The following is a 10,166-nucleotide window of genomic DNA, read 5'->3' as shown; positions in this document are numbered from 1 at the left end:
AGATACTTGGTTAGTTACAGCTTAGAGTTCATGAGGTCGGTCTGCAAAGTAGGTCAGTTCGCAAAAGTGGTTGGGCAGAAGGTCGGGCCGGCGGTCGTCGATTATGTCTGAGATTGGGTCGAGACGGGGGGCGAACTGGCAAGCGATCAAATTGCCAGTTTACTCTGACACATATGTCAGAGGTCTCCAGGTGTATACCGAGTTGCTCTCCGACTTCACGGAAGTGAAAACGGGTTTTATTTGTGTAATAGCCAATTGCTTTTCGCCACGTCATAGATTTAATTAGAATCGCCAATTATCTAGCGGTCTTCACTAGGGTGTTTGTAGCAGGGAATACTCCCCTGTCACTCCAATCAATTACAATGATTTATGTAAAGCAAAGAAGGCAAAAGTTTTATCTCTGTTAGTGGCGCAGCAATACATTTCTTTTTGACATGCGCAGCAAAAAGGCGGTTACTGGCAAAAACTTTTGTTAACCCTTAGTTAACTTAGTGAAAATAAAACTGCTTTAAATAGTTTCACTTGCTTGTGACATGGGCACTATTATAATTGGGTTGTGACACCCTCCTGACTCCCGTTCCATCTCCCTTTCCACCATACCAGACTTACCAGCTGCATGCAGCACTCCACGCTGCCAGCTCTGCTCCTCACTGCCTATGTGCTGCGCTGTGCCTGCGTGCACACTTGGGCATTTATCGGACAAATTATTGGCTGTGTTGGGCCGATTTCCGATACAGAAAATTTTCTTTATATCGGTGCCAATCCAATATTGGAGCGATTTATCGATGCACCGCTAAAAAGAACAAAGTAATATATGAAGTATGGGCATAAACAAGAGAACAAAGTAACTATGGATCTCAGACAGAGTCAGGATGAACAGCAAGCAACCAAGCAACAGAAACAGAGGTAACAGGAAAACTAGCACTGGGAGAATGCTCTTGAAAAGAAACCTAAGAGTGCATTTTTAAGTCAACTGCTGACTGAAGAGGGATTGAGAGAGCAAGCAAAGAAACTTCTGTTTCCTATGACAGTTGAGAAACAGCTGATTGGCACACATTCATACAACCAGGCGATCGACTGCATCACTGTTCATTATTCTTTTGTTTTAAAAGTTTTTGGAGGCACAATAAAACTGTATCATGTAGTTGACAATCGCGTGCTTTCAATAGGCACATATACTTATGAAAACTGCTCATCCCAAACTATGAGATAAGTACCTTGGATTCACTCAGAGCAGGATGGGCTCACAAATGATCTGATTAGAGAAATAAGAGCTACATTTGCAAGTTTAAAAATCACTAGTGATTAACTTAGAATCATAAGAAAGTAGGGCAGGAAGAAACTTTTCAAGGTCATCTAGTCCAACCATAGGTGCCAACTTTTATTTTTGCCAGGGGGTATAAGATGATGGACATGTGGAAAGCTTTATGCATTTCAGGTGATAGCCTTCTTGCCAAGGAGGGCCAGGGCCCTTAGACCCCCATGTACTTGGCACCACTAAGTCTAACCCCCTGCTTATGGCAGGGCCATCCCCAACTAAACCTTCCTAAACAAGCGGCCAGTTTTGCTCTGGGTAGTAGTGTTCTCCTTTCATTGACCCGTTCTTGGCAGTGTTACAGCATGTTGTGCAGAACCTATCAGTAACCTGAACAGTACAAGCAGTCTGTCACAGGCCGGCTAGGTGCTGTGAGTGTATCAGCCGTGAGACTGCTGGGTTCAGGATCGAGGAGACGAGTCAGGAGTGAAGTAAAGGCAAATTTACTTATAGCTTAGCATACAACAGTTAACAGAAAGGTTAATGCGACAAACAGATAGTACAGTAATAAAGAGCTAATAGTGAATGATAACAGCAGATAGACAGAATGACAAAGAGTTCCCACATGGGGTTGGCAACTTATCGGCGGTCCCTCTATGCCAGGTGTGTGCCAAGTTATTCCAGCGAAGTCAGGCGTCCTCAATCAGCGCTGTCCGAGGTGTCACTGGGAAGATCCCTTGGTCAGGATCCAGTCTTCACTCACACTGGGAGTCCAGGGTCCAGGCATTGTACAGCGATGGTCCTTCCGTCCCATCCTTCATGCTGGTCACCTGACATACGTGCTTCTTTATACCTTATTTTATGCTAATCTGTTGGCTTTAGAGCCACTCACAATCTTGCCCTATAGCTGTTAGCCTATGGGATCAAAAGGTGTTAAAAATTATCATGAAAGGTTACCGCCCTAACTCGGGTTCACCCAATAAGCAAATTATACCACATTACTTTGAGGTTTGAAATTAGCATTACCTGCCTAAGCTCAACTCCTAATTTTTTATTCCTGGATTCCTCGGAATGTGCTGATTATATTAGGTGGTCAGATCTGGTTATGGCTTTACCTTTAAAAAACATGTTAGATCAGCTAATCTTGTAGCTTTGCTTATTTTGGGGGCTCAGTGGTCCCATGATCAGTACAAACAGTTAGATTCAGCACTTGGGTTAAATTGTGACAGACAAATTCCACTTGCAGGTTACAAATTTACAAGCTTTGCATTAGCTAATCTTAACTGCTTAAGACAATTACCAGATGTTTCCAAGAGCATATATTTTTTGATTTAACCCCTGTGGTTCTGGCTACCATAGCAGACCTTGACTTACGACTCTTGAAGTTACAATGAACGGCACTTAAGATGTTTATAAATTGATACCCTGTTTCAACCTTCCTACCTGGGCTTCAACTTTACCATGCTGGATACTGTTGTGTCCAGCTGGTAAGTCTGGTGTGGTGGAAGGGAAGGGAGGGGAGGGCAGATCAAGGCCCCCTGTGGTGAGGCTGGGGCTGAGGCAAGTTGCTCACTTGGCAGCTTCTGCTGCTCATCCGGGAGGGCATCGTGGAGGCGTGTGCCCCCGGATCTGCATAGGGCAGGCAGGGTTGGGGCTGCCCTGGGAGCAGGGGCTGTGCCCTCCAGGTGCTTGCTTAGCTGGGGTGGGACAGGTCTCACCTCTGGACGAGCGGTACACAGCAGCAGGAGCCGTTCCTCCCCCCGCCTGCCCTGCCACAGTTGGGCAAGCGGCAGCAGGGTATCAGGGGGCCAGGGCTGTGTTAGGCTGTGCTCCAGGTGGGTGGTGGGGCCTATGGGGGTGCTATGGCTCCATCCCACTCTGCCACTTGCCCCAATTCAGGAGTGCACGCCTCCCCCTCCCCCCATGCCTTGCTGCTGCTCGCCCAGCTGGGACAGGGCAGGTGTGGGACGGAGCCACAGCTTATCTGGGAGGGTGCAAGGCATCTCCTGCTACTAAGCACCACTTGTCTGGATGCAACGCAGCAGCCCCATCCCACACCTGCCCCTCCCTACCCCGCTCTCAGCGCAGCCCAATGCAGCCCCAGCCCTTCATGCCCCGCTCTGCGCAGCTCCGGGGGCACACGCCCCCCACCATGCCCCACCTCCCCTTCCACCATACCAGACTTACCAGCTGGACGCAGTTATCTGTGAATTGAGCACCATCTTTATACTCTACTGCCACAGAAAGGGAGATAGACAGTTTTGCAATCTGAAGGCCACACTGCATATGAAAAGTGTGAAAACCTGGACAGTGTCTCTTGCACAAAAATGTAAGACAATGGCTGGGGCAAGAAGACAGAGTAGATGTGCACCTTACAAACTAACTACATCGGAGCTATATAACATAAGTTTTCATGAGCATAAACTTACCTCTTCAGATGCTATCTGATTAAATGAGCACCTCATGAGATGAGTTGAGGCTCAAGGAATCTTATGCTCTATTTCTCTGATTTAGTTACTCTAAATCAGAGATCCAGCACATTGGAGCAGACTTGATTAATCCAGCGCGTTGGAGCAGACTTCAGTTCATCAAGTCTGCTCCACACACGAGCTGATGCGCACTGTGCTGCATTGCATGCAATTGTATATGTGGCAAAATGCATGTCAGAGCACAGAAAATGGCAGTGGTGAGCTTTTGAACTAAAACATCTTCAATGTGTAGTAGTTCAAAAGCACGCTGCTGCCATTTTCTCAGCACTGATGAGCATTTCACTGCTTATACAACCGTATGTGCTGCAGCGCTGAGTGGTTTTAAAAGCGCGTGGCACTGTACTGCAAGTATATGTACTAGAGGTGCACCGATGCATCTGTCTGATTTTGGACTGGCACTGATATAAAAAAAATTGACTATATTGGAAATTGGCCTGAAGTGGCCAATAACTTGACCATAATTGGTTTAGGGCCCACATCTGAGATGTTGCAGAGAAGATCCCCAGGCTCGTCCTTTGACTGCTACCACATGCTCCTCATCCATGTGGGAACAAATGACATGGCCAGGAGCAATCTGGAATGGGTCATGAGTGGCTACAGAGTTCTGGGGGTCAGGCTCCAGGGGTCAGGGGCTCAGGAAGGCTTCTCCTCCATGCTCCCTGTTGCAGGCCATGGTCCTAGGAGAAAACGATGCATCAAGGAAGTGAACGATGATGGTATCACTGAGTTTCCTAGATCACAGCACGCATTTCAGGGAGAGGACTCCTGGGGAGAGACAGCATCCACCTCACATGGAGAGGTAAGTCCCTGTTTTTGGCGAGGTAAGTTCCTGTTCTCAATCTTCTTGATAGGGCTATAAACTAAGATTTCTGGGGGACAGGGAAACACTCACGGAGCATGGCCAGGGACTGACATGCAAGGAAGTTCCATAGATGTGGATACCAGGAGGGCCACTGTCGTGGGAGCTAAGAGAATAGTTCTCCTTCAGCATGACAGGAAGTCAAGGGCCTCAGTAGGAAGACTCAGGTGCCTGTACACTAATGCCAGGAGCATGGGGAACAAAAACTCTCCAGTAGCCATTATGATCTAGTAGAAATTATGGAGACCTAGTGAGACACCTCACATGATTGGAGCATAACCATAAAGGACTATGTCCTGCACAGAAGGGACCGAGTAGGGAAAAAAGGTGGAGATGTAGCTCTTTATGTGAAGGAACTGTACACTTCCTTGGAGTCAGCTCCAAAGATGAATGGCTTGAAATCCTCTGGGTCAAGCTGTGGGCGGGGGGAGGGAGGGAATGCGGTGACAGAGATCTAACTGTAGGCCTATACTACAGACCACCAAACCAGGGCGAGGAACTTGATCTAGAGTTCGCCTGAGAACTAAAAGAGGCTGCCTGGGAATGGGACATGGTCAACATGGGCAACTTCAGTTATCTAGACATGTCTTGGGAGGAACAATTGGCTAAGTTGGATCAGTTACATTCCTTCCTGATCTACATCAGAGAGCTTTTTTCTGACTCAGGAGGTGCACGAGCCAATCAAAGGTAACGTTCTTCTAGACTTGGTCCTGGCCAAAGGAGATGACCTGGTGACCGACTTAAACATAGAGGGCAGCCTGGGTGATAGCGACTATGAAACCATTACGTTCATGGTCCATCACAAGGCAGACAAATCAGAGAGCAGGCTTGAAGTTTTGGACTTCAAAGAACAAGCTCAGATCACTAGTAGGGGAAGTGCTGCGGGACCAGGGACCAAAGGCAAAAGGAGATCATGAAGAGTGGTCATTGCTAAAAGAAACAATCCTTGAAGCACAAAGGAAGTCCATTACCATGTGAAGGAAACGTAGCTTGGTCCAGTGCTATTCAACATCTTCATCAGTGATCTGTATATGTGGGTCAAGAGCTGACTGGCCAAGTTCGCGGATGACACCAAGTTATGGGGAAGTGTGGTCATGCTTGAAGATAGGCTGCAGATACAGGCAGATCTAGACAGCCTTGCAAGTTGGGCGGACCAGAACCAGATGAAGTTCAACGTTGAGAAATGTAAAGTGCTCCACCTGAGGATGAACAATCCCCTGCACACCTACAGGCTTAGAAATACCAACCTGACCAGCACTATGATTGAAAGGGACCTGGGGGTAATAGTCCAGACCTGTAAGGTCTTTGAGAGGCCTGAGGCTTGCTGGTTGCAATAGAGTTGCAAGGCTCCTGGTGAGCTTAGCTGCCTGGGATGCCATCAAACCACAGTATGAACATAAGCTGGCAGTGTGATGCTGTAGCCAGCAGGGCTAACAATAGCCTGGCATGTATCAATCGATGCATCTCCAGCAAAACCAAAGAAGCGATTCTTTCATTCTGCTCGGCATTAGTGGGACCACAGCTGGAGTGCTGCATCCATTTCTGGGCACCTCACTTTAACAAGGATGTGGTAAAGCTTGAGAGAGTCCAGAGAAGGGCCACCCATATGATCAGTGACTTGCATGGCAAGCCATAAGAGGAAAGGCTGAGGGATCTGGGACCCTTCAGCCTGAAAAAAAGAAGGCTGAGAGGGGACTTGGTAGCAGCTTACTGCTACATCAGAGGCATACATCAAGGGCTCGGTGAACAACTGTTCACCAGGGCACCCTTGGGGAGAACTAGGAGGCAGGTTACAGTGTGTCATAAATCCAGTGTCTATATTGAGTGCTTGATTTTTCTGTATCTAGGAGGTTGAAGAAGTGAAGTTCATAGGCTCGTCTGTAAAAACTAGTTTGTAAATTCCCTTTGAGGATCAGGCCTGAGAGACTGGAGACAGAGTGGCTTTCTTGTGAGAAATGTGCCCCCACAGGTAATTGGGTATTCTTGTCTGTAAAGATTGGATTATTATGTTGGCAGGTTTTGTATTTCTTGTCATGGCATGGTCTGGATCCATTCGGTGTGTTTTGGGCTGTAGGAAGTTTGCTTCTGGTGATGAGGTTAGCGAGGTTCGGTGCTTGTTTCAGTTTAAAGACCATTTTTCACAGATGAGCCTATGAATTTCACTTCATTAACCTCCTGGGTACAAAAACTCATGGACTCAATATAGATATTGGAATTATGACACACTATAGCCTGCCTGACATCTGACTCCCTAGGTATCTTTCCACTTCTACCTGCTACATCTCCCTCTCCACCCCCTCCACCCCCCACCCTGTCCCTCACCCCCAACACCTCAATTTCCATTTTCACTGGCTGGCTTTCTTGCCTGCATTGCATGCCAGCCTCTGGCTTCTTCACTATTCATTCCATCCAGGAAGAGCACACACATATCAACTAGCTGCTTTCTCAGCCTGACGAAGGGTTTTTAAACCCGAAAGTTTGCTAAGATATATTTCTTCAACTATTCAGTTGGTCTAATAAAAAATTACCCTTGACTGGTCTGTGCTGGGGCCAGGACCCAAAGGGGGGTCAAAGGGCCAGGGGCCCACCGTGAGGAATGCTCAGAGCAAGAGGCTTAGGATTTTGACTGGCCTGAAGGTGGGACCATGGCCAAAGGGGGAGCCAAAGGTCCCAGAGAGGGGAACACAGCTGGAGGGGATGAAGGATGCAATGTGTGAGGCATGGGGAGGCACTGTTAGGGGAGGTATGGAGCTGCAGAATGGATGTCACCCCAAGACACTTAAATGGGCAGCCTCCTGCCTGGGAAACATCTGAATCAATTTTCCATCAAGGCATGGCAGAAAAAAGAGGGGCGGGCAGTTGGCCCAGAAATATGTGGGTGGGTGGAGATCTAACTGGCACCAGGAAGGCCCCCTGTTGTAGGCTACCATCCCTGCTGTTCTCATCCCACTGCACCTTAACACATACATGTGACATGAGATTTGCTTTGAACAGTTTGAGGTGCAGTTTCACAGAACCCTCTGCACCTATCTCCTTGAAACTTGGCAGGCTTTATGCATGCAGAAGGGTCTCCCATCTCTGCAATTTTCATCTGAATCAGGCAAGAAATGACAAAGTTATAGGCATTTCAGTGATTCTCCATTATAGCCTATGGCCGAAACATGGAAACAGCGTCGAAACTCTGAAACAGATTCGGCTGAATCGAAACAGAACAGTGATCTGAAACACCAAAACGAATCACTGTCCTCTGAAATGACCAAATCCAAAATGAAACATAGCTGTTTTGTGCAGCCCTAGTAGTTAATAGTTCATATGTTTATACCCCAAGAATACCTGACCCACAACTTATCTTCTGCAAGTCAGGCCTTCTTCCAAGACGGTATGCATACCAAACAGTATAGGCAGGAATCAGAATCTGTTCTATTGCAGTGGCACAACACACTGTAAGTTGTAGTTTGGTGCAGCAGGATTCCAGGGGAGTTAATAACAGATAATCACAGTTACCGAGTGGCTCACCTTGATAAGACATTTTATCTGTGCAAGCCTTTACTGTGCATAACCATAGGAATTAACAGGGCAGTATTTACAAATAGCAAACCTGCATTTTAGAAAGCGTTTACAGATCAAGGGATTCCTATTTAGCTTTTTAGATCACTATGTGCCTACACATTTTTGGCTTATGGAGAGACAAATGGACAGAACCAAAATCTACAGAACAACATCTGAAAAGGTTTTTTTTCAGTCCAGTACCACTGGCACTATGTAGCAACTAAAGAATGGTATTCCAGGAAACATTGCCAATCTTGTCATAGAATTTCTTTTGCTCAAAAGTGGGAGAGTATAAAGTCTGATTTCAAACAGAATGTACCTAACAATCTGCCAGTGTAACAGTTACTATCTACAATGGTGGCTCTTGTTAGACTCTGAAAATGATAGCTCTCAGCTTGCACTCATTTTTTTTAATATGGAAAAAGAGAGTAATATTCTGTTGCAAACAACTCAGACCACAACAGGTCAGAATGTATTTGATACAGTGCATTCCTATTTGAAATCTCTAATTTTATCTTGTGAATCACATGCAGGTATTTGCACAACTAAGGGCACATGTACATGTGAATTAATATACCATTGTTACCGAGCATTAAGTTTAGTACCTCTAATAACAGTGCACACCTTTTTAGTGACACTAATGCACAGTAGAGTAATTCTACTGCATATTAGTGCATTAGCACACCTTTTGCCATGATGCACTAATGCACAGTAGAATTAGTCTACTGCTCATTTAGCGTCTCATATAGACGTGACATAACAGCGCTAATATTGCATGGCACCTGCAGCACCCTTACAAGGTTATCAGAGGAGTCCGGGGCATTGTGGAACCCTAAGAATCACTGACCTACAGTAAGGTGGCATAACCAAAATACCCCCAAGAGTTAGGGAAACCAAGGCAAAGATGCTGGCACCCTGTTTCTTGAGGCTATACAAAATGCTACTGTCACTTTCATGGACAGACAAAGATAATACTCTCAACCAGCCAGCAATACTGAAAAACAACAGGAGCAGGAACAGCAGACTGTGGCCTTCAACTCTGTTACAAGGGTTCAGATTATCTTTGCTGACCTTCTTGCTGGATGCCTCCATTTTGCTTTATTAACTGGCTGTATTAGTCTATAACTGTCAACCTTGGTTTATATTCTACTTGTTGCTGATATTTAACCATTCGTAAACCTCCCCCTTGTCAGGTGAATGAAGCCTGGAAATGAGAGCTCACTTTCCTACCAACATCTCCTCTATAATTGCAGAACTGCAATCCACTGCCTGTATGCCCCTGACAAGTGTAGGTTTCACAGGCAGGGGCATGCAGGCAGCAGATCACAGCTCTGCTCCAGCTCCAACCTGAGTTGTCACCATAAGATCTTGACTCCTGCCCTGGCCCCAACTCCAGTGCAGCTCCCTACTCTCCCACTTTTGAGCAAAATAAATTCTATGACAAGATTGGCAATGTCTCCTAGCATAGTGTCAGTGGTGCTGGACTGAAAAAAACCCCAGCAAACTTTTCATATGTTGTTCTATAGATTTTGGTTCTGTTCATGTCTCTCCATAAGCCAAAAAATGTGTGGGCACATGGCGATCTAAAAAGCTAAATAGGCATCATAGTCTGGGCCTCTGATGTAGTAACCAGGTACCGTTTAGGCCTAACTGTTCTGAAATGTTTCATAGTTTCATAGTAGTTTGGGGTGAAAAGGGACCTGAACAGATCATCTAGTCTGACCCCCTGCCACTGGCAGGAGCACACGCTGGGATCACACAACCCCAGACAGGTATTCGTTCAACTTCTTTTTGAATTTACCCAAGGTAGGAGCGAGGACCACTTCCCTAGGAAGTTGGTTCCAGATCCTAGCCACCCTAACAGTGAAATAGTGCCTCCTACTCTCTAACCTGAACCTATTCTCCAGCAGCTTCTGGCCATTGTTCTTCGTCACCCCAGGTGCTGCTGGGGGGAATAGGACCCTTCCTATTTGCTGCCAATCGCCCCTAACGCGTTTGTAGGCAGACACCAAAT

Source organism: Alligator sinensis, unplaced genomic scaffold (assembly GCF_000455745.1).
Source record: "Alligator sinensis unplaced genomic scaffold, ASM45574v1 scaffold368_1, whole genome shotgun sequence".
Taxonomy (NCBI): Eukaryota; Metazoa; Chordata; order Crocodylia; family Alligatoridae; genus Alligator; species Alligator sinensis.
The sequence above is the reverse complement of the archived record's forward strand: the minus strand, read 5'-3'. Positions refer to the sequence as shown.